This window comes from Parus major, chromosome 2, assembly GCF_001522545.3.
Source record: "Parus major isolate Abel chromosome 2, Parus_major1.1, whole genome shotgun sequence".
Taxonomy (NCBI): domain Eukaryota; kingdom Metazoa; phylum Chordata; class Aves; order Passeriformes; family Paridae; genus Parus; species Parus major.
Window position 1 is genome coordinate 112,990,101 of NC_031769.1, and position 22,315 is coordinate 113,012,415.

Sequence of the window (22,315 nt, forward strand, 5' to 3'; positions counted from 1 at the left end):
CTTGGTCTAGTGGAAGGTATGCCTGCCCATGGCATGAAGGGCTAGTACTAGATGATCTTTAAAATCCCTTCCAACCCAAACCATTCTATGACTTCAACTACAAACATCACCCCCTTCAGCTGGGGCTCTTAAAATGGCACAAATGTTGCCAGAGCTCCTGAAGATGAAGGAATGTAACCCCACATTAAGGCAACCAAAGAAGGAGCACCATGTAGCCTTCTCTGGCTTTCCCTGTGCTGTGGGTTTACACACAAGCCTCTCGCTAGGCAGTTCCATTTTGTGGGGGAGCAGATTTAATCCTCCTGCTGATATAGTTGTTGGTTGGAAGGGGCTGAGGGCAGAAGTGGCAAAGTGCCTGCACTGCTCCAGGACAGCATGCTGGGACCTGCAGCCCTGCAAGGCTCAGACACCCCTCCTGGATCAACAAGGACCAACGTGCCTACTGCGCACTTGTAAGGGCCTCAGACAGAGAGTAGGAGGTCTGACTGGCTCTGTAGAAAAACACTACATTTTTTTGCAGCAAACAGAAACTTCAACTCAGAGTAGCTGCAGGCAGCAGAAGATCCAGCTTCCCACCTGTGGCTTTCAGAGAATTAACTTTCCATAAGGCAGGATCTCAGATGGAGGAGCTGATCCCACCAATGAAAACAGTCAAGCAGGTAAGAAAAATCCATGCAGAGATGTTGAATTGATGACTTTAGGGGTGCCTTTCTCCAAATTGAATTAAAATCAAGTCCTCTGACTGATTCAGGTGTCTACATCCCTGCCTGTGCTTGGCAGGCCATTTGATCTGCATTTATTTGAACAGCATGTCACTTTTTAAGAGACAGCTGAGGGAGCCTGCTCACCTTTGCCCATATTTAGAAAGAGAATCCTGGCTTTTGTAGGAAGATGCTGATCCTCCCCCATTTGCTCTTGGCTGAATAGGGGTGGAGGAGGAAAGGGGCAACAAAAGTCTCTCCGTGGTTTTTTACATCTGGAAACTCAAGCTGAGGCATTGATGCTGGAGGACAAAAAGGAGGATGGGTATTGCTAGGGTGAGACAACCAGAAAGTGAGTTTCTGCTTGAAAGTCTGACTAGGCCAGAAGAGATTGCACCTGCACTTTCACAAAGTGAAATTTAATTTTCTATCTGTTTTTTGTTGTAATTTGGAAGAGATCTGAGCAACATACAGACACCTGGCACAATTGTCTAAAAATAAGGCACTGCCAAATGGCAGGAGGGGCAGATCTTGGCCTCCAGAGCCCTATCTCTGGCACTTTGGCCTTCTGTACGGCAGACAGCAAGAGGGGAGAGCTGGTAGGTACCCCACCTGAGAGCAGCTGGGAATCAGCCAGGGTTTTACAGCTCCTTTCCTCTCATAAGCCGACAGACAGATGTGAAAAGACAAAGGAGTCCAACACCAAGGCCCCAGTGGGACAAGATGGCATTGAGAGGTGGGTGATGCCACTTGGCCCTCTGCATTTTCAGACAACAGTTACTGCAAATAACCATTCAAAGACGTAGGCACTGGCCCTATGGTACAGTGGTGCTTCATGTAAAGGGAGCATGCACACATATGTAAACTCACCACAAAAGAACAGAGAGTTTTGTGGTGTGGGTTTTTAAAAAACATACACAAGGTGGTATTTATCTTATCTTGAAGTTCAGCACCTGCTTATATAGCACACAGCCCAATCCAGGGAAATCCTGCTCCAAGGATTCAAGCTCTAGCCTACAGTGTAGAGGGGTGGCTGAGGGAGCATGGTAGGACAGCAGCAAGAGCATGCACAGGCTGCAGGAAGACACAACCAAATCCCCAAATCCAGGCATGCAGCAGGAGAACTGCCTGCGAAAGCTGCTGCAGGAAGATGGAATGATGTGGGAAAAACAGTGGCAATATCTCTCCAGCAATCTTTGATATAAACATAAGAATGACTTAGAGATAATAACACATAAGAGCTCAACCCTCAGGGAAGCAGCCTAACATCTAGAATACAATGAAATAACATAACCACTGAAACTAAAACCAGGCAACCACTGTAGTCTGCTGCAAGTAACAGCACATTACTAATATCTACTGTGTACAGAATGATAATTATGCTACAAAAAATATAGTATAGAAGATAGAAAAAGACAAGATTCATCAATACTAGATTTTATTTAAGGCTTTGCTAGTTTGTTTTTTTTTTTTGCACCACAAACCTACAGAAACTGCAGGTGGGTGGACAGAAAAAAATCCCAATCCCTTCACAGCAGTCTGAAATTTGGGTAGCAATGGAAATAAATGCACTAAAATTATTAAACATTTCTTTTCTTGTGAGTAGTAAATACACAGATTTCAGTAGTAAACATCTGTTAAATATACATATATTTTATTAATTAAAAAAGCAAGCACTTGGAGGAAAAAACCCACTAGATTCCTGTGGGACAGTAGCCATCATACAAAAATAGGTATCTATATAGATATGACTATTGAGTTTAATACGTTTTTTATTATGGTCATAATTCTATGCAATTCTGAGAGCTGTACTATTTAGAAATATAGACAACCAGCTTTTTAATTTTAGAAAGTATCCCATTCTTATAATATACTACACTAGAAAGAGAATTACATTACTTTTTTTTCAGAATATAGAAGAAAAATTCTATCATGCTTGCCCTTTTTTTCCTCCTTAAGTTTCTGGAAAAGTAGAACGTGAAGTTACTAATGTTTATTTTAGCATGACCTAATAGTCTGTAATTTAAAGAAAAAAAAATCACAATACCATCCAGCATCTCTTTGTGGGCTTTCCATATTTCAGATTACTTAGGTCCACTTTTGATTTTGAGAGCTCAGTTTTGGTTACTATATGTTCCAAAGGATTCCTGGTTATACTAAATAAATTTAAAAAAATAAATAAAACCAGGATTCCTGGTTTATACTAAATAAAGGGAAAAAAGAGCTGCCTAGAGCTAACCCATCTCATGATCGTGGTTTTATGGACTTTTTAAGAATCTCTATGGCACGGCATAGATGTTTTTCTAAAAAGTTTAGAGAGACTGTGATACAAATAACACTGTTAGTGTAATTACTGTTAGAATTTTTAAAACCTGTGGAAGTGTTTTCATGTGTTTTGGAATCACACCACCACCACCACCCCTCCTCCACAAGAATAATCTGCACCCGTTTTTGAAGTGATGATGCTTTTGTGAAAATAAACTTTGATTACTATTTAATCTGCATACAGGCCCATGCTATTTTTATAATAAAATGCAAAAGCAAATCCCGTAGATGCACGTGCAAGCACAAACACACAGCCTAAAGATGCATGAGATTAAACACTAATATGGTCAGGAACTAATTTGATATTTTTAAGGGAAAGTATTTTCCTTTGTCACAAGACACCTTAAAATGAGCGTGGGCGTGCAGGCAAGTTTAGTGCTACATCTAGGCCAGCGTTCTATCTTCAGTAATAGCCAAGTAGTACAGAACAGGTCACAGATATTTCTGTGTGGTATTTCTCTGATTGTCTTCAGACCACTCACTCCTTTGATGTCAGGGAATTTCTGAACCGTACCTAGCTTCTGTTTAGCAACTTTGAGCACATCACCCTTCCAAGCAATAGTCCACAATTCTCCTGGAAACCATGTAATTTTTTATAATATCTACAACGTATGTTTGACAAGTCATCCCACAGGTCTCTCCACTGGTGATTTCATGAAGAACCTCTTCTTTTTATAGGCTCTGAATCTGCCTTCCCTCCTATCTGTGCGTGCTTTTGTTTTGAAAGGCAGTGCTTAGTCTTCATCTTCCTTCTGCTGCAGATGTCCACAACATTGCCCTGAATTAATTCCTTTCCCAGACCAAAGTCCCAATTTACAAAAATGTTCTTTAATGGAAGCCACTCCATGTAGCTCATCATCCTTACTGACCTTCACTAAGCTTTTTCCAGTTCTAATAAACCTTAGAAGGCTCCAGAAATACATGCAGGACTTGGAAGCAACTCGAACATACACTCTTGTAATGACATTCTCAAAATTTATTCTGTACATTTTTACTCTAATATTTGGATTGTGTTTTGGTGACCAATGAGTTCATGATCTCGCAACTCCCAGATCTTACTCCTCAATGGTAATACTCAGCTCAAAGTCAATCTAATATATAACAGTGATTGTTCTGCCTAGTTATCCTTCTTAGTTATCATCATCATTTATCTACACTGAGTCTTATCACCCATTTTGTTGCATAGTCCTCAGCACTTTAATGTCCTTCCATCGTTCTTCACAGCAAAGTTGCTTACCCAACCGCTCATCCCCTTACTGATACCATTCATGAACATGTTCCACAGATATCTGTGGAACTTAACTGGGACCCTCCCTTAACTGAGAATTGACCTTCTACCCTTTGATTGCACCTCTTAAACTGTCATTTACTTGTGGAAAGACCTCCCCTCTCATACCATCTTAGTTTCCTTAAAAAGTCCTTTTGATAAAGGTCACTTTGATTTTTGAATGAGAACATCTTTACTTCTTGCTGATGCCTCCCAAGAACTCCAATTCCCCAAGACAGGACTTCCTCACAAATGCTTCTTTGACTCTTCTCAAGTTATCTCTCCTATGCAGTTGGCCACCAGCTCTATGCTTTATTACAGCATCTGCCAACCAAATACAGATTTCAGATTTGCCTGGTACAGGCCTGCATGGCCCAGACTACCCCTGAAACCATGATTTTCCATACTTGCATTTCAGATTTTTCTGAGCCTGAATACTTGAGCATGTACCATTTAGACAATGTAATTAGGTTGTGGAGCACAAACAGATTGCATAGGTGTTACAAGTTTTGCTTTTTGAGACAGTCATCTAACAAATCATAACTGAAGATGTTTTTAACCGTTTCAGCTATCATTAAGTAAAAGGGTTTCTGGTGCTCTAGTCCTGCTAGTTAACACAAGCTCAAATAAGAGGGGCAAGCTGGTGGCTGAAAAGAATCTCAATACCTCATCGTAACTGCAAGGACTGTGCTAGGACAAGGCCTTTCACAGGAGCTAATTTCCCCCATGATGCTGCACTAGATGGCTGGGAAGTTTTGGAAAAAAAAAGACAACTCATGCAGGACAGATATAAAGTGACTGAGAGACAGGATGGTCTCTCCACTACATAAAACCACATCCTGGGTATAGGTGGCAACCATGCAGTAGAGCAAAGCCTATAGCAGAAGCCCACTCCTGCCCTGATTCACACTGCCTGAACAACACTGCCTGGGGGCAAAAGCTGTGACAGGGTTTAGCACTGCTTTTTTGTAACTCTGGATTTTTTTAACAATATTATTTACTAGAGCTATTCCAACTAAAATGCTGATGATCCTAGTTTCCCTGTTTCCCCTGCCTCTTATCCCAGCCCTCAAAGAAAGGCAACAAGTAAGAAAGACTGACCAATTTCCAAGCAGTCACTTTCACAACAACCTACAGTCAAGGAACTGCTGTTCTATCTGAAAAGAAAGTATTTCATAGATTATTGTTGCCTTATAATAAATAGAACATGTTACATTTAGTCACGATTGCATTTGTTACTACCACTACAACTGTGAAGCTGGAAGATGGTATCAATGACCTTATGAACTAAAACACAAATGCCTTAGGGAAGGTTAGCTGAAAATTCAGAATACTTAAGGCAATACCAAAGCAAATCCCTCTTCAAAGCTGTAACCAGTGAGCCTTTCTGAAGCTGCACAACACAGACCACAGAAACCAAATGTATTTCTGACACTGTTCATGTATAGCTTTGTGCAATGCTGTTAACTCACACCTAAACAACTTACTCTGACTAGACAGACTTCTCAGAGCCCCCACAAGCCCTGTTACTACGAGAGCATCCTTGTGAACGAGATAAGTACATAGCTCTGCATTTGTTCCCATGTCCCATTTTTAAATATTCTGCTGCAGAGCACTTTGATACTGTGCAATGCAATTTGGGATGCACACCTCAGTGCATAAGAATTCTGAGATTTGATGCCAGATTAGTGAACGACAAAAAGCAGTCATGCATAATTTAGAACTACACAACTGAACATTGCAGTGGGAAATAAGGCGGGCAGTTAGTATCCAGAATAGCCACCTGGATTACAATATTCAGATTCAGGTGACCAGCAGAAACAACTGCATCAGCTTCAGGCAGCAAAGCCAGAATCTGTCAGAAGTCCACACAGATTTTGTCCTGGAGCTGCACCAATAGAAAACCATTTTTGGAGCTCCAGTCACGCTGGTGAAATGTCGTAACGTGGTCACCAAAAAACTTTACCATTAAATCACATGGCAATCATCTTGTTATTGGCAGGGCAACCAAGTCAGGAAGGCTGACAGTAGCACAAGGTTTCTCTGTGTCATGTCAAGAGACAGAGATAGGGTTCCCTGCTGTCACAAAAGCAGCTTGTGAAATGCATACATGTTGCCCTACTCTGTCCCAGCTCCACCTCCAAACACACTGGCTTAGGACTTTCTCAGTGTTGCTGGACACAGTTTACCACAGTAAGCATTCACCAACCCTGGGTGATCTACAATGAAAGACCCAGATGTCCTGAAACTTAAATTTTATTCTCACAGTCTAAAACACCAAGCATCTTATAAGCTCTTCTCTTTTTTTTTTAAAGCAACTCAGGAGATTCTGCTTCCCTGATTTCAAGCCTACATTAAGTGATGTGAGAAAAACACATGCAAGACTTTGCCTTGAACAGCTGCAAACTGCTAGTAGGGCAGGCTTCCAGAAAGGTGGAAGGAAGATGGTGACAAAAAAAGATGGAATAAAAATAGTCTTATGACTGTATGGTATGCATCAATGTTTCATGCACGTTATGGGAAAAAATCCTGGAGGGCAGATGGAAACATGAAATAGGGATGCTTTTGTGAATCCCAGAGAAGGTCTTCTCCTAAAGTGCTCTCCAACAAGACGCTTGAGCTCCTTTCACACTGTGGGAAAGCAGCTCTAGGCTAGCAAAAAGTTTGCAATCAAAAAGGTATGTTTAGTTTCATTTTATTTTTAAGCAGTTGTAAAGAGATGAATTTTGCAATAGTTGTGTGTTCAATTAATTTCTGAGACAAGTGCTTAGACAAATGGATTTATTTACTGATTTATCTGATGGTGAATTTTCTTCAGTGAAAAATAATGACCTTAAAAACAAAGCAAGTCTTGCACAGTGCTCCTCTATACGGTATACACAAGAATTAGAGTAGTCAGGAAAAACTTTTGCTCAACTGATGTAGTGGTCTCAATCTGAAATATCTCCTATGTTTTGCAGGGTGTTGGAGATAAAATGCTTGACCAGTGTTTTGTTACAACTCTTTAGGTTTAGCACCTTTGTACTGCCTGTTTCTTGTCCCCTTCCAGAAACGCATTATCCATCACAATCTTCTGGGGGTTCTCCAGGAAACCCTCCTTTCACCACTCTGCCTTTGCTGAGCTGACAATTTCAAGGTTCAGATCCACCTTTTGTTTATCTTCTGAAATCTGATGGATATCTTTTAGCTACTAATTCCCCTCTTCATATGGGCTTCAGCTTTTTTATGTGCTAAGAGAAATCAGAAAAAATAAAGATGTTACTAGTCACCCCACTCATTACAAAGTCTATTTTAATACTGCTAAATAGTTTCTTCCCTTATGACCACATTTAGATTCTTTTCTCCCAGTTTCTCTTTTCACCATGCGCCCTTCAAAACTGCAAGATGCTTTCCAAATTACTTCCACATACTACATATGCCGTTGTAGGTTTTTCTGAGACATATGTAATGGGGTAAAATGGTTGCTATTGTTTCAAAACTTGAAATGGTCAGACACTGTTGGATAGGGAATTTGAGTATAAAGGATTCTGCATTTGATTGTTTGTTGTTTTTTTGTTTGGTTGGTTTTTAAAGAAAAAACTAATACACATTACATATTTAACTGCATACATGGGAAACTAGCTGTCCTTACGCTGAAGGACAGCACTCCCTAACAAATTCCTGGGACATTTAAGGACCTCATTTATAAAGACAACAGGCAAACTGTGATAATGAACTGCAAGGTTACCTATCAGTAAGCTTCATCCAAGTGTATTAGAAGAGCATTTCCTCAGAGGGGAACGAACAAAACCCCAAAACCAACAACCTGACACCTCCCTTACTTGCACTTCTTGTGTCAAACCTCCCTGTTACACACTATTTTTACTCTTTTTATGGCTCCTGAAAATTACTGTAAAATACACTTACTAAGGTAAGAAATTTCTGTTGCAGCTTTTAGATCTACGCAAGCTCATTCTACTACACAGAAGATTTAGAACAGAAACACAGCTCAAAATTCTTTGTGCACCTCACCCTGAGTGAAGATTGAGTACAGTAATGATACTCTGCAACAGCACAGCTTTGTATTTGAGACTGTTCTAGGATGAATAAACACTGAGCATGACTAAGGTCTGGAGCAGGGGGGCAGCATAACCAAAGCTGTGATTAGCGAGGAGGAAATGAGAGATCAAATCAGTAGAGAAAGGAGGCAGAAAAGTGTGAATCATGTCTGGGACTTGGCACAGCAAAGTAATATATCATTAAAGCTTTAAAGTAAGACTGATGAGAAGACGACATTTCACTGAGGGGGAACAAGAGTGAAGAAAAAAGAATACAAAGCCATCAAAAAGTGTGATCAAGAGCTCTTGCAATTGTGGAGTCAGGTACTGGACAAACTACAAAACGTGAGTCAGCAGCACAGTTGTGAGAGTCACTGACTGGGAGGAAGACAAACCAACGCTTGCTAAGCTGAAGGATGTCACACAGGCAGGGGTGCAGGCAGCAGCAGGAGGAAGCAGTCCCATACATCTCCATCCATTCTCTATGTCTGTGCACACCCCCAACACGTGGCTCCCTCCAGGTTTCAAGCTATCTCCCCTTGCACCCAACACGAGGAGCAGAGCTCCAGGGAGCATGGAGATGAGCCATGCCGTGTCTTCAGCTCAGCTGGGACAGGCAGCTCCTTGCTGTGCCTAACTGTGCTGGGCTGCTTCCTGCCTTCCCCACAGCCTCAGGGCCCCCAATGCAGGGAGCAGGCAGTGAGCTCCATGGTGACAACAGCAAAAGCAGGGTTAACACACTCCTTCTGGAGATCTCTGGGTTTTCCAAATAAGGCAAGGTAGGTATGGGACAGAGTTGCAAAGATTTGGACAGTGAGGACAACTGGGCAGCTAAGATAACTTGATACTGTTCGTCATGAAACAGGTCTTTTACACAGAGCACAGAGAACAAGGGGAAAGAGAAGACATGGCAGGTATCAGGGAGCTGATACAGTAAAGTTTCTGAGAAGTCCTTCGGTACAGCTGGACTGGTAAGGCTAGCTGAGCAAAGATCAGGGAGAGGGCTAGGGGATACCAACAAGGCTGATCCTCTAGGTGAGAGAGTAAGAGAAATGAAAGGATGGAGGGACAGTAGCTGGTAAAATACAGACAGAAGTTTAGAGGTGGTCAGTGAGTGTGGATGAGGAGTTCACAGAAAGGAAATAAAACAGGAGTCTGACATAAGTTTGAGAATGGCTAAGTTAAATGGCAAGGGAAAGGCTGCTACCTGAATGACGGAGCGATGCTCCAGAAAAAGTAGTTTAAACCCTCCTGTGAAGTTATTGTGCAATTGGGCATGCAATACTTACCGGATCAGTTTCCTCCTCCAGCCTCCACAGGATCCTGTAGCTGTTTCTTGGTATTGCTCCCAGCTGAGGAGACACAGGGCTTTGCAGCAGACCCAGGCCAGGAGGCCACTACAGTATAGGTGAGGCTACTGACTTTTTTTTTGCCGTTTTTTGGGGTTTTTTTTTAAAACCCATTTACCTCAGGCCTCTGTTGTGGCACTGTGCACCATCTGAGAGAAGAAAAATAATTCACTCCTGGATTTGGTGGCAATGTCACTTGCAAAACCACAGCCCTGAGCACATATGAGGGCACTGATCAAGAATCCTGTTGAGTTTCTTTGTCTTCTGCTATATCCTTTGTGGTCCCTTGTGCTGATTCATTCCCGAGGCCAGGTCCAGGTGTGTTTTCTCTCTTTCATTTATGTGGGCAGTGACCTGTACCTGTCCATCCCATAACGATTCATATCCGAGTAGGCTCCGTAAGGGAGCCTTGGCAGACTCTTTAAAACTAACCAATTATTATAACCAACTTTCCTACAACCTCTACCACAAAAAACAGAACTCTTGCCTGCCTGCCAACATGTATGGAGCATCTACCTCTACTCAGAATGATCCTGGAGTAAAGCAGGACATGGGTAGTAAGCCAGGTGGGAAGAAATAAAAATTCCAGTGCATTGTAAGCAACCAACCCAAAGAAACCTTGAGTGGAGCCCAGCTCACCACAACAAGCATTTACTACAGTATGTAGTCGTTTGTGATGCAACATTGAGAATGCAGTTCAGCATGGACACATGATGCTGTAAGAGGAACTGCACTGTATTCAATGTAACATCCTACTGTGGACTAAGCCATAGTGAATTGAATTTGTTAATTATTTCTCAGTAACCATCAGCCTAGAAATTCTTTCTCACTTCATCCATTTTAAAGTTCAGAAAGGGATAATCTTACCTATTGTCTGCTTAAGTGAATCCTACATTTCCATACTTACAAAAGGAAAATAGAAGAACAGAAAATGCAGTGAATTTTGCATGTAGTTTCTGTTTGTTAGAGAAAAATCTTTTTTCAGCATATAGGAAGAATTATCATAATGTAGGAAAAAAAATAAATCCCCACAATGGGTTAATCCTCATCCTCTACCTTTAAGATATTACTCTAATAGATAACACAAATGGACTTGTAATTACTGTATTCAAAAATCTTCCGTAAGCCACTAGGACACCAAAGGAATGGGTCAGATGGATATGTACATTTCGAATCTGCTAAGTCCTGGTCCCATCTCTCTCACATCCCCCTCTGCAGCGTTGAGAAAAGCAGCTCATACCTAAGGCATACCAGCTTACTCATTTCTATCAACTTCCAGTCCTTGCTTAAGAAAGAAATAAAACTACTTACCAAATCCAGCCCACCTCTCTGTCAAGTCTTCCCTCCTCTTGCAACAAGGCCCATCCATCCCTAGTTTCTAAAGTGCAGCCCTAACCACTGTGCTCTTTCAGAGCCTTCACCACTCATGAGCAGCTGTAGAGCCACATTCCTCCTTCCAAGGCTTCCCTGCTTTGGTGGCAAAATCCAAGGAATCACTTCAGCTCCTTGCTGCCAAAGCCTGTAGGTCACTATGCATCGCAAACTGAGTCCTGCAGATTTCTATCAAATGCACAGGCTGTGCTTTATTTAGAAAGGCTTGGATATTAAGAAGACAGCACTACAAAAAGGAGGAGTATTTATTTATAGATATCATTAGCAATTTACAAGAAAATGAAATAAATAGGTCACATAGGGGCAGCTGAAGCACTGTGCAGCTAACTGGACGTTTCAGCTATCTTAAATTCAGTATTACATCAAATGTTGTAAGAGAGCGACAGATCACAAATGCCAAGTTAGTCATTTTCAGTAACAGTTCTCATGGAATTTTTTCCTTCTAAATAATCAAAACAATTGGTCATTGGTCCTTTTAAGGAGAAGTGCCATACCAAACAGAATTTCATAAAATACAGCTGTTTTAACTTCACAGTTGCCTCCAGCACATCTGCAGCACCTGAATTTTGGGGCTGCATTTTTATGTTCGTGCCTTTGTTTTTTTTCTTGCTGTTGTTGTTTGTTTGTTTTTAACAAGATAATAAGATAAAACTGTTGAAATTATTGGCAATGGAGTAACTTGTTCAGATTCAGAATAACAGGTTTCATCTGTTCTTATGACAGAGACACTCAATAAAGCCACAGCATAGCAAATTTTAAAAGAATAAACAGCACAACTTGTTTTTTAACAGCAAAGCATTAGCCTGTGAGATGAAATGCCAGAAGGCAGCATACAGTTAGACAAGATTTACATAGATAACTAGATCATCCAAAATTATAATATGATTTCAAGAGGGCTTCAGGAAAAAATAATAGCAACCCTCTATTTCCAGGACAAAATACAAATCAGCAGAGAGTTAAATAAGAGAGGATCTTCTCTCTATCTTACAGTAATACCACCCCTTGAGGCATCTGATAGCACCTAATATCAAGACAAAATACAGGACTAGACAGAACAGTAGTCAGAATTCCTGTGTTGTACCAGATCTAGAGAGGATAACACCTTTGTGGACTCCAAGCAGCAGCCTCCCATCTCCCCAGAGCATCTCTTGAAACATGCAGCTGAGCTTGCCTCGAGTATAGCAAAGTATATGTTTTAAGACCTCGGGCACTGGGATACCCGCCAAGTCACAACAAATATGTATACATAATCTAATCTACTTAAATTCTGAGTGGAAACTCAGTGCCCTTCAGGTATATCCCTCAAGGCTACGAATAGTATGCTTGTCAGACAGGATGAGGTTTCCCTGTGTAAGTAATAACTGAGCGCTTCTGGCATCTAACCACACCTCCCAGCTTCGTCCAAACCCAAAGATCAGGGAGGGAGGAGTCACCAGCATGAAGGTGAAAAGGTTCAGAAATAGGAGCAAAATGAGATTAAGGAAGAGGAAACCGAGACAAATTATAGTGGATTAGGAATAACAAGGCTCTCTTAATAAAACAGTTATAATAAGAAAGCCCTCTTTTCCCTTTGCCTGTCCCTTTATGTGGTAGATGACAAGCTGGTAAAATAAATCCCCCAAACAGGGATTCCTGTGAAGAGGAAAAGGGAGCCTAAAAAGTGAAATGAAGCCAAGCAGAGGCAAAGCAGCAGTGTTAATGAATTGCAAGGCAATGTTGCAGACAGAATTTTTCACATCACTGGTATGGTCACCTTTTCTTAGGAAAAAGTGGCTAGAAAGAAAGCCAGTTAAATAATTTGGAGGCTGTAAGGGCTTCTACTGCTAGAAATAAAAATAACAGAACAAGAATCAAAACAGTTTACAATACACACAAATGTAAACACACAGGAACATATGTTGGCAGCAAAAAGCAGTAACTGTTGTCTTCTGAAATGATGGAATATGACTATTTTTCTTTAAAAGCAGGTGACTATTGAGCATGAAATTTCATACCACACTTGTTTCTGTGACCTATGAACCCTCTGTTAAGAAAAGCTAAACAACTGGATAAATTCTAATAAGAGATCTTTGCATTTGGAATCTCAAATAAAGATTTCACTGGCAGCCTTACTTCTTACCACTAACCAATCTCTTAGTATCTACTAATCCTTTAGAACGCTTGGTTTAATAGCACAGGATAATGGTCAGCTTTATCTGAAGCAGATCTACTGTGTTCTACGCTACTTATTTTAGCAGGGTTTTTTTCCTTCACTTCTGACAGCTAATGTTACAATTACAAATTTCAAACTGCAAATGCCCTACTTACTGAAATTTGAGTACCGGAGGGCGAAAAGGGAGATGTGGAGACTCATGCTCATTCCATCAGTGTTTGTAACTGCCCACATGAGCAGTCTTTAAGAAAAAAAGCAATGCCTGTGAACACGAAGCATGGATTCATGACCAGCTAATGCTGGGTAATACAGTCTGACAGCAGGGCACCCACCCAAGCCTTCTATCAGTAAGAACACTTGAAAAAGTAACACATAGAAACTTGGCTGTAGAAATTACACTTCTTTCCCACCTCCCATCATCTCACAGAAATGTGCCAGAGTAAAGGAAGGTGTGTATCCCCTTCTGCAGAAAGAGCTGGAAGCTCATCTCACTAAATTTAGTAAGTTCATCTTATTAAACCACACTTGCTACACATCATCAACCACACACAATACACTTATTTATGACCTGTACTTCTATCCTCTCCCCAAACTCACCCAGTCCTGCCACCTTGCACAAGCTGACACCATGACTAGTTCTGGGGGGAAACATCTGCTACAGAAAAGGGTACAAAACAGTCATAAAGAGCTAGGGTCATGCAAATGAATGGCTAAGATAAAAAATTCACTGCCAAAACAGGTACAGTGGATGGCCTGATGATTTCAACATGTTTCTTTCTGAAATCACTTGCTTTCTTACCAAAGTAGGGGGGTGTTTTTGGAAGAGCCTTTCCCAAATGAAAACAAAAGAATGTATCAGACGTTTACATTTTAATTTCTCATTTCTACGCTACTTGTCACAACTTTGAGGTTGGTACCCAAAAGGCTGTACTTGCCAAGAGGAGGGCTGATATTTCCCTTGAATTACGCACAAACCAGCACTGTGAGGCATCAACTTTTCAAAACAAAACAAAACTGAACACAAAACAAACCCCCAAAAAATCACTCAGAATAGATATAGCCACGGTAAAGATAATTGCTGTTAGTTAACCTCAAGGCCTGATCTGTCATCAGATTTGATAGCTGCCCTGGCAAACAACTTCAGCAGCTACCTTCTCATCTCTGGATCCAATCCCAAAAGCAAAGCAGCTATCTCCAGCTAAACAAGCACTTTGTTTACTGGGTCAACCATAGGCAGAGGCAACCATGCCCAGCCAACATGCCAAGCTGGCCTGACACAAGCCACCTCCTTGCTGGAAGCCAGACCATGCAGCAAAAGCAGCTGAGTTTTTCAGCTTTTCATCCATGAGCAGCTCAGAGGCAGGGGTAACAGCTCTGGCACAGCATCTTGGCTAATGCTTTGGGATTGGAGATGGACACATCTGTCCAGCTGTCACGCTGAAGACAGCACACGTCAGCACTCTGTTAGTCTGCCCAGAACTTAGTTATTTTCAGCATGCCTCCACACTGAAACAGTTCAGTGCTTCTTCCTCCTTCCCTTTCCCTTTCCTTTCTTTTTTCCTTTCCTTTCCACACTCTGTGCCAGGCCAGAGACCTAAAACACTCAAGTTAACCGTAGAGAGCTAAAACAGTCAAATTAACCCTACAGAAAGAATTCCAACCATTTCCATGCAGTCTAAGCCTTTGGTGTGGTTTTGTGCCAGCACAAGAGGAGGCAGAGAAGAGCCAGCTCATGAACAGGGATGAGCAGTTGGGGATTCCCAAATCTCTAGCCAAATTCCCAAATCTCTAGCCCCAAGAGCATGCATAGAGACTCCTGTGATCGCTTGGTCCTAACTGTACTCGGCTGCCATTCAGAGTCAGGAATGGCAGCGACTTCAGCACCCTACTGAACATGGGGATTTGGCACCAGCTCTATCTTGCAGACCCAGCATCTGTGAGGAACCAACCCAACAGAACAGACTGAGCACAGAAGACTAATGGAGTATCACAGCATTGTGAGATGTTCTCACCTTACTAGGGGTGACAAAAGGTGCTAAAAGACCAAGTCCATATTATTACTGGCAGGGCATAGATCTCCTTGAATAAACTTGGTGTGATCTAAATCTGACAATCTACAATCACAACAGAGAGAGCAGTGGGCAACTGTTTGAACTCACTACTCCTACCAGAGTGAAAATAATGTAGAAGTTTACAGCCCTCTGCACCATAGATTGCTATCAACTACAGAGACCAACACAGGGCCTTCTGAAATGTGAATTTTTAAAAAAAGCATCTACCACCCTTATATCATCTTATCTTTCATACTGAAATACTATCTTCTGATTTAACAGGAAGCAAGGCTGTGATGAGACGGAACAGTCTCACAACAACATTAAATCCAAGTGCACAATTTTGCCTCATTTCAATATTGAGAAAGGTGAAGTAAAGTTATCTGGACATACAACTAATGATGATAGCATGGCCTCTTGCTTGGAGCACATTTTCAATGAAAGAATGAAAACATGTAGGTGAGGAAAAAATCAAACAAAATGTCGCATGATTTTTAAAAGCTGAACCGTGTCAAACACCCTGTTTTTCTTCAATATTACGAATAGCTTTTATACAAAAGAAGTACAATACTTCTAGTCTCACTCAATAAGCAATCTCCTACACTACCACCTGAGCAGTAATTTGTTGAGCTGAGAAAGAGGAGTTAGTTTAAAAATAGTATGACAGGAAAAGCAGTCGATCAAGAGGAGATGACAACCGATTTCTTTCAGAAAAAGGTGGAAGGATGTTAGTTATGGACTTCTGCCAAGACTGGTCTTTAGTCTTTTTTGATTTAACACTTTCATTTAGAATTTTTTTATGCCTTTAAGAGAGCATTACAAAAATATGCAGAAAATACAAAACTAGGAGGTAGCAGAAGTACAGTGCAGATTGAAACAACGCACAAGAAAAATGGTAACAAATCTTAAGGACAGAAACAGAATGAAAAGGATCAACAAAGAACAGAGTAAAGCTCCTAGAGACAGTGGTTTTTGCTGAGAAGTAATGAACTGTTAGCTGGAAGCAGTAGAGAAGGAAAAAATTTGTGTATAACCCTCCTATAAGTAGCTAGTAAAAGTCACTAAAGAGAGCTGGTTCAGAAGAAATAAAATATAATGACTCAAAAAAAGAAGCTGTATTTTCAGTGCAGGGAGGGACATAAAGATGCTACTATATCGGACTACCAAGATCTTGCTGGGAACACCATGTATAAATCTGATAATAAATAGTCACAAAAAATTTATCTGGGATAGTGCAAAAAACATCTTACCACAGAAAAAAAAAAAAAAGACTGAAGTTCTTAATAAGTAAACAAAAGAGACAGTAAGGCCGGAACAAAGAAGTGTAAGTGTAAGCTTATCAAAATAAGTTTAGGCTGGAAATTAAAAGGCTTTCTAGACAACAAAACACTGGCTTTAAGTTTACATGGAAAAAACTTCACTAGTTTGCAAGTGGCTCTATATAGGTTCACAGAGACAGACATGCTTTCTGTGACAGCGAGGCATCTGGCTCAGCCAGGGTAATTTGTTCCAGTTCTGGGTGATTTGTTCCGGTTCGGGGTCCCTGAATACTCATTGCAACACAACGATGGTCCTTGCAGGCCAGAGCAAAAGTCCATCAGCCCAGCAGCCTTGCTCCAGGAAAAGCCAACAGTTGATCATGAGGAAGACAAGTGCGCAGTATTTTGGGGAAGTATCACCACTTGTGATTTAGGGACTTGGGGATTAAATAGACATCTTATCTAGGCAGATTTAATACCCCCTTTTTCCACTATTTTGGCAGCCCTCTCTCATGCCCATGTAATCTTTTGTACTGACAACATCCCATGGCAAGGAGTGCCACAGCTTAATTTCACATTTTATTAACAACAGCTTTCTACTAGCTTGTTCTGAGCCCATTTCTCACTATTTCCCTTTCCTCTTAGCTAATGATTTTGCTCATTCTTTATCACATCAATATCACTCATGGTTCCTTTATCATTCTGTCTGTGATATGTAATCTAAATTTTTAGTACTCTCCCTTTTGTAGGCTCTTACAGAGCTGAAAAGTCTAAGCCAACTTAGGCCTGCCTTGCATGGAAACTGTTTCACTACTTTTTTCATTTATCACCTTGTCTCGTATCTTTGCCATGTTACATAGCTCTTGTACTGTACTGAGGAGACATACACCAAGCCTGTTTGATTTCTTTCCTTACAATTAATTCCCAATATCCAGTGAAGTACTACAGTAAGCTTGACATCTACACCAGGCAAGAAAGCATGAACTTCAATGAACAACTGGGGCGTAGGTAGGAAGACACATGAACAAATAAACATACTGGTGAAGAAGCAACATAATTTAGAAAAGGACGTCCAGCTCCAAGAAGCAAGTGGAGTTTCTGGAGAAATCCCTACACATGCAGAAAAGGGAGATGCAAATGAATAGCATGCGAGTGAAGGCTGGAGAGAGACAGCAAGCTGAACAGACTGGCAGCTCTTCCAATGAAAGGACTGGAGATATGAAATTAAATGAAAAGCCACAGGTTTGAGAAGGCAATGAACCTGCTTTTCAAACATTTCTGCAGCTTAACTCCTTCCAACAGCATGTTTAGACACTTTCTAGACACAAAAGCTCAAGAAGTCACATGAAAAAGTTATAGAAAAAGTCCAATAAAGTTTAGTAAATACAAACTGATCATGTTTAGCTCAGGAAGCTTTTGACAAGGGGATTATTGAAGATCAGGATAATACTCTGGGAGTATCATAGCATCTCCTTGAACTTTTCATGACAATTTTGGTTTTGCCAGTGCCAGAAACTGAACACTAGGTTTTAAAATGCACACAAGTATAATTATTCTTACTAAATAAAATGCAAGCATAGAATTTGATCAGCATTTATCAGGTTAAATAGAAGTACTGTCATCTCAGGCCTTGATCAGGCTGCAAAGCCCTGCTGTTCTCTAGCCACCCTTGATTTCAAAGCAGGACAATTCCTCTTAATTTACACAAGAACCAATGATGCTGTCAGTAAGTACAAATGTGAACTCAAATTCAGTATATTCGACTATTTGCAGAATGAGAGGGGATCACATTTCATCATGCTGCCAAACACTTGCCATTATATGATAAACTCCTCTATTTAAGCCAGCCTACAACTTTGCCAAACTGCCATTGTTTGGGCTGAAATTTTACATATTAGTGTCTGCTTCCCTGCTTTGTTTCTTCAGCTTTTATTCATTCAAAACAGTGCATTTATAAAACATAAAGGTTAATAGAAAAAAAAAAGTTGTGTTTGTGTCAAAAAAATCTGGCACACTTCTCCTACTTTTCCTTTGAACACCTTCCTTTGAGATGGAGACTTGAAATTAGACAGGGATAGTGGTGTAGCTGTCATTCCTGTGAACTCTACCCAAATTCAGCCAGTTTTTTTAATTACTTATTCCACAATCCCATTAGCAACTCAGAAATCAATGTTTTGAGACAGATAATTGAATGCTGTCCTAGACGTCTCAGATTCTACTAGAGATCTCTGTGTCATTTAAACTCAATGCTACAGAGAAGGTCATTAATTTTCCCAGTCCTTGGCATGTGTCTACAAGGAGTGATTTGCAGAAATACTTAGTGCCTGAAGCTGAAGTGAAAGGCAGTGAAAGCTGCATTCTAAACAGATTATGGAGACAATGGTTTTGAAAAACTCTGCCTAGTAATCTCAGAACAGGTTCTTCCAAAATTTCCACAGAAATTTGATTCTTAAACAAACAACTAAAGAAAAAAAACCCTCAAGTGTAATTTACTTTATTCTCACTGCATTTTATCCTGTGCATGCACTGCAGGCTCTCCTCCTTTGGAATCAAGGTGCTTTACAGTATAAGTATCATGATGCAGAGTAGGCAAGAGGTGTCTCTCCATCACAAGAGTCAGAAACAACATACAGGCAGCTCGGCATTTCACCAGGGCAGGGACTCTGGCTGTAGGGCAGAGGTTTTCTCAAAGTATCCAGAGCCTGAAGCAAAACATCAAACGTGCTAGAGAGCATACCAGAACTCTGTATAAATATGTTCCATTGTCAAGATCCATGCATAAGTTTCCAGCCAGAAAACTGCCTTGTGAATTCCCATCTGTGGGATACATACTGCTCTGAGAACCAGCATCCCACTGGGTATTTGCCTTCAATGATCCACAGCCTGAAAAACAGGATAGCACAGGAGTGCCCATGGTGATGACTGAGAGGAACATAATTTGGCTTTGTGAGCCACTGTTGTGCCATGTTGTTAAATTAACACACAAAATTAAACAGTGTGCACACATGAAACTGCAAATACTCTAACTGTTTTTTCCCTTTCCTTTCCACATGTCTCGGTTCTCCTCTTTCAAGTAACACTGTTAGCTCGTCAGGGAAAGGACAGATGCCTGCTGTGCTTTCCTTTTCAGCCTCTAGCACACTGAATCCTAAAAATGGATGCTATTTTTTTTTTTTTTAAGACATTAACAAAGCAACACAACTCCTAAAGTCTCCTTTAGTTCTATTTATTCTTCTCCGGTCACCGGTGCTTGGAAACAAACATTCTTCCTGTCCACTGCTCTCCTGTGAAAGACCACAGTATCTATAGTTACTGCAGAAGAGTGTTTCTTTACTTGAAAGAAGAATGTTTAGTTATCTAGGCTCCAAATCTTCCTATGCTTTACTTTTCAGCTTGCCCCAGAAGGCTTGCTCTTCAACACCAAAACCTTCTGTCTTTCTAAAGGTAGCTACTAAAATTCTCTCTCCTCACCAGGAAGCTCGTCAGCTCTTAAGAGAATCAAATACCACAATCATATCTGAAACTGAAGAGTCACTTCTGATCATCTTACAGCTTCTAGACAACTTGCCAGCCCCCCCTCCCAGTGCCAGGGAAGAGGTGAGACTGCAACTCTAGCCCTAAGAAATGCTGTCAGAGAGCACAGGTTGAGGCTTTCTAAAAAAAAAAAAAAAAAGAAAAAAAGAACTACCAACTTCCCCAAAACCATTATTTGTAGGCCTTCCTGCCAAAGAAAAGCATATTGGGCAGGTGGCACACACTACCACAAGTTGACACTGGCAAACTCTCACCGGAAGGATACAAATAGCATCAGAAACAGCATCTCAACTTCCTTCAAAATGTCCATGATTTTCTAACAGCCCCAAGAAGCGAACACCAGGATAATTTCCAATCCTAAGAATGGAATGGCATGACAGAGCAAGGGGAGGAGGACTATATCAAGAAACAATCTTTCCTATTCCTTTCTTAAAGCATGACTACTTACAAGAGGCAATCTCATACTAATACAAGATATTTTTGTCTGATCTTGTTCAGCTGTTTCTCCTTGGACATTTGAATACCAAATTTATTAAAAACAATACTGTATTTTTGGTTAGAGATAGATTAAGAATTTTCCTCCTTAGAATCCATGAGAAGATACTTTCCGTTTAGTTCAGTGGAGCAGCACAAACTTGTGGCTAAGAAATTTTGGGTGTAATTCTTAAAGGCACAAACAAACAAGAAGACAGAGTCCAAGTTCATGCAAAAATCCTCTCAGGGCAGCTGTTTATTTTATGTAATTCTACCAGCTGTGCAAAGGTGCTCTAATAAAACAAAGCACACTGCAGAAGAAAGGATAACAGCTCAACAAAACTGCAGTATGTCAGAGTTCTTCCCTGGGGATGGGCGGTGGGGAAATTGGGGCTGGGGTAGGAAGTCCAAGCCTGAGAAGCTGATATGGCACACAACACAGGGCAGCAAGACCCAGGAGCTGAAACCCTGCTGGCAGATGGTTATTTCAGATGGTTCATCTCAAGGAATGTGTTAAGAACAGCATGCAAGAACCCACTGAAGCATTCAAGTAGTCAGAGGATCGCTGTATTCTGCAGGTCCTCAGTCACAATCGACTAGTGGTTTATCTGTAAACTACTTGTCAATACAAAAACATTCCTCTTTCCTAGTGATCCTATGTCACAGACCACCATCAGACTAAGCAGAGCAGAAATATCTTCCTTCTGCAAGGAAGGTGACGAGCACCTTGGGAGTGAAAAATGAAAGCAGAACAGGAAAGAAATCTGGTACAGAAAAGTCATACATTAAAAATGCAGTAGTGAAACATTCAGAATGAATGAATCAAAACAAAACCCAAACGGAACTTTTCCTACAAATCAAAGATTTCAAAATGCTAAACAATAGGAGACTTGATTATGAAGAAATCCAATAATAAAAAGGTCAGATGAAGATGTCTGGAAGTATTATTAAAATGATGGTCCACCTGGAGAAGGTAGTTTTCAGATGGATTGACTACTCTGGGCAATAGTATTTTATGCTCTCTCCATCTTTTCTTAGAGATATAACTGAAAATAATTGTTGAGGAAAGCTGCAGAAATAACAGGATAATAAACAGGAAAGAGTAACAAGATGAGAAAGCAGTCATTTCTAGACAGAAAAATTGAGAAAGCAGAAATCCGGAAAACCTGAAGCAAAATAACAAACAAACAGTTTAACCTTGTTGAGGAAGGACACTGGGACACAGCGATGATAACTAGGAACACACATTCTTCTGGTCCTCTTTTACTATAAGGAACTTATCATGAGCTCAACTTCTTGTCTGATTTGGCTTTTTAAATATAAAAGCTCCTCTTTGGTAAATACATTCTTAACTTTAAAACATAATTATGGTCGGAAAGTTGACACTAAAAATAGCACTAAGGAGCTTCATATTTACATCTTCTTGATTTCTGTATCAATTTACTTGATTGCAACAGTCAAGCGTATGTCCTACAGTCCTCAAGACTCAAAGGGGTTCTCCCGAAGGTTAATCTTGAAGATAAATTTGACAGGGTGACACTTTTCAGTTTAAATTCATAAATGATAGTTGAAATCCAATGTGCAACTGTAAACACATTATGTATAAAGAGCAAAGCATTCAAAAATGTTTAGCAACTCTCTTAAGTAAAGAAAGTATCTCAGCAAAAAAAAAATTAGATTAGGGAAACATAAGAAAAAATAAAAAGAACACATATTCCACTAATCCATACTGGCATGCCAGGAAAACTTAAAGACAATTTGGAACAAACTTCAC

At 40.6% G+C, this 22,315-nt stretch overlaps 1 protein-coding gene across 2 annotated transcripts in view; it reads right to left on the reverse strand.

Annotated features, from left to right (window-relative positions):
• Positions 1 to 22,315, reverse strand: part of PLAG1 (PLAG1 zinc finger) — a 51,329-nt gene that overhangs the window by 14,940 nt on the left and 14,074 nt on the right. Inside the window, exon 1 of one of the 2 annotated variants that reach the window (XM_015618123.3) lies at positions 9,620 to 16,529. The exons of the other annotated variant lie outside the window; for it this stretch is intronic. The gene's annotated coding sequence lies outside the window, so the exon portion shown is untranslated. Of the gene's footprint in view, positions 1 to 9,619; positions 16,530 to 22,315 lie in introns of those variants that run through there. 2 annotated transcript variants of the gene reach the window in all.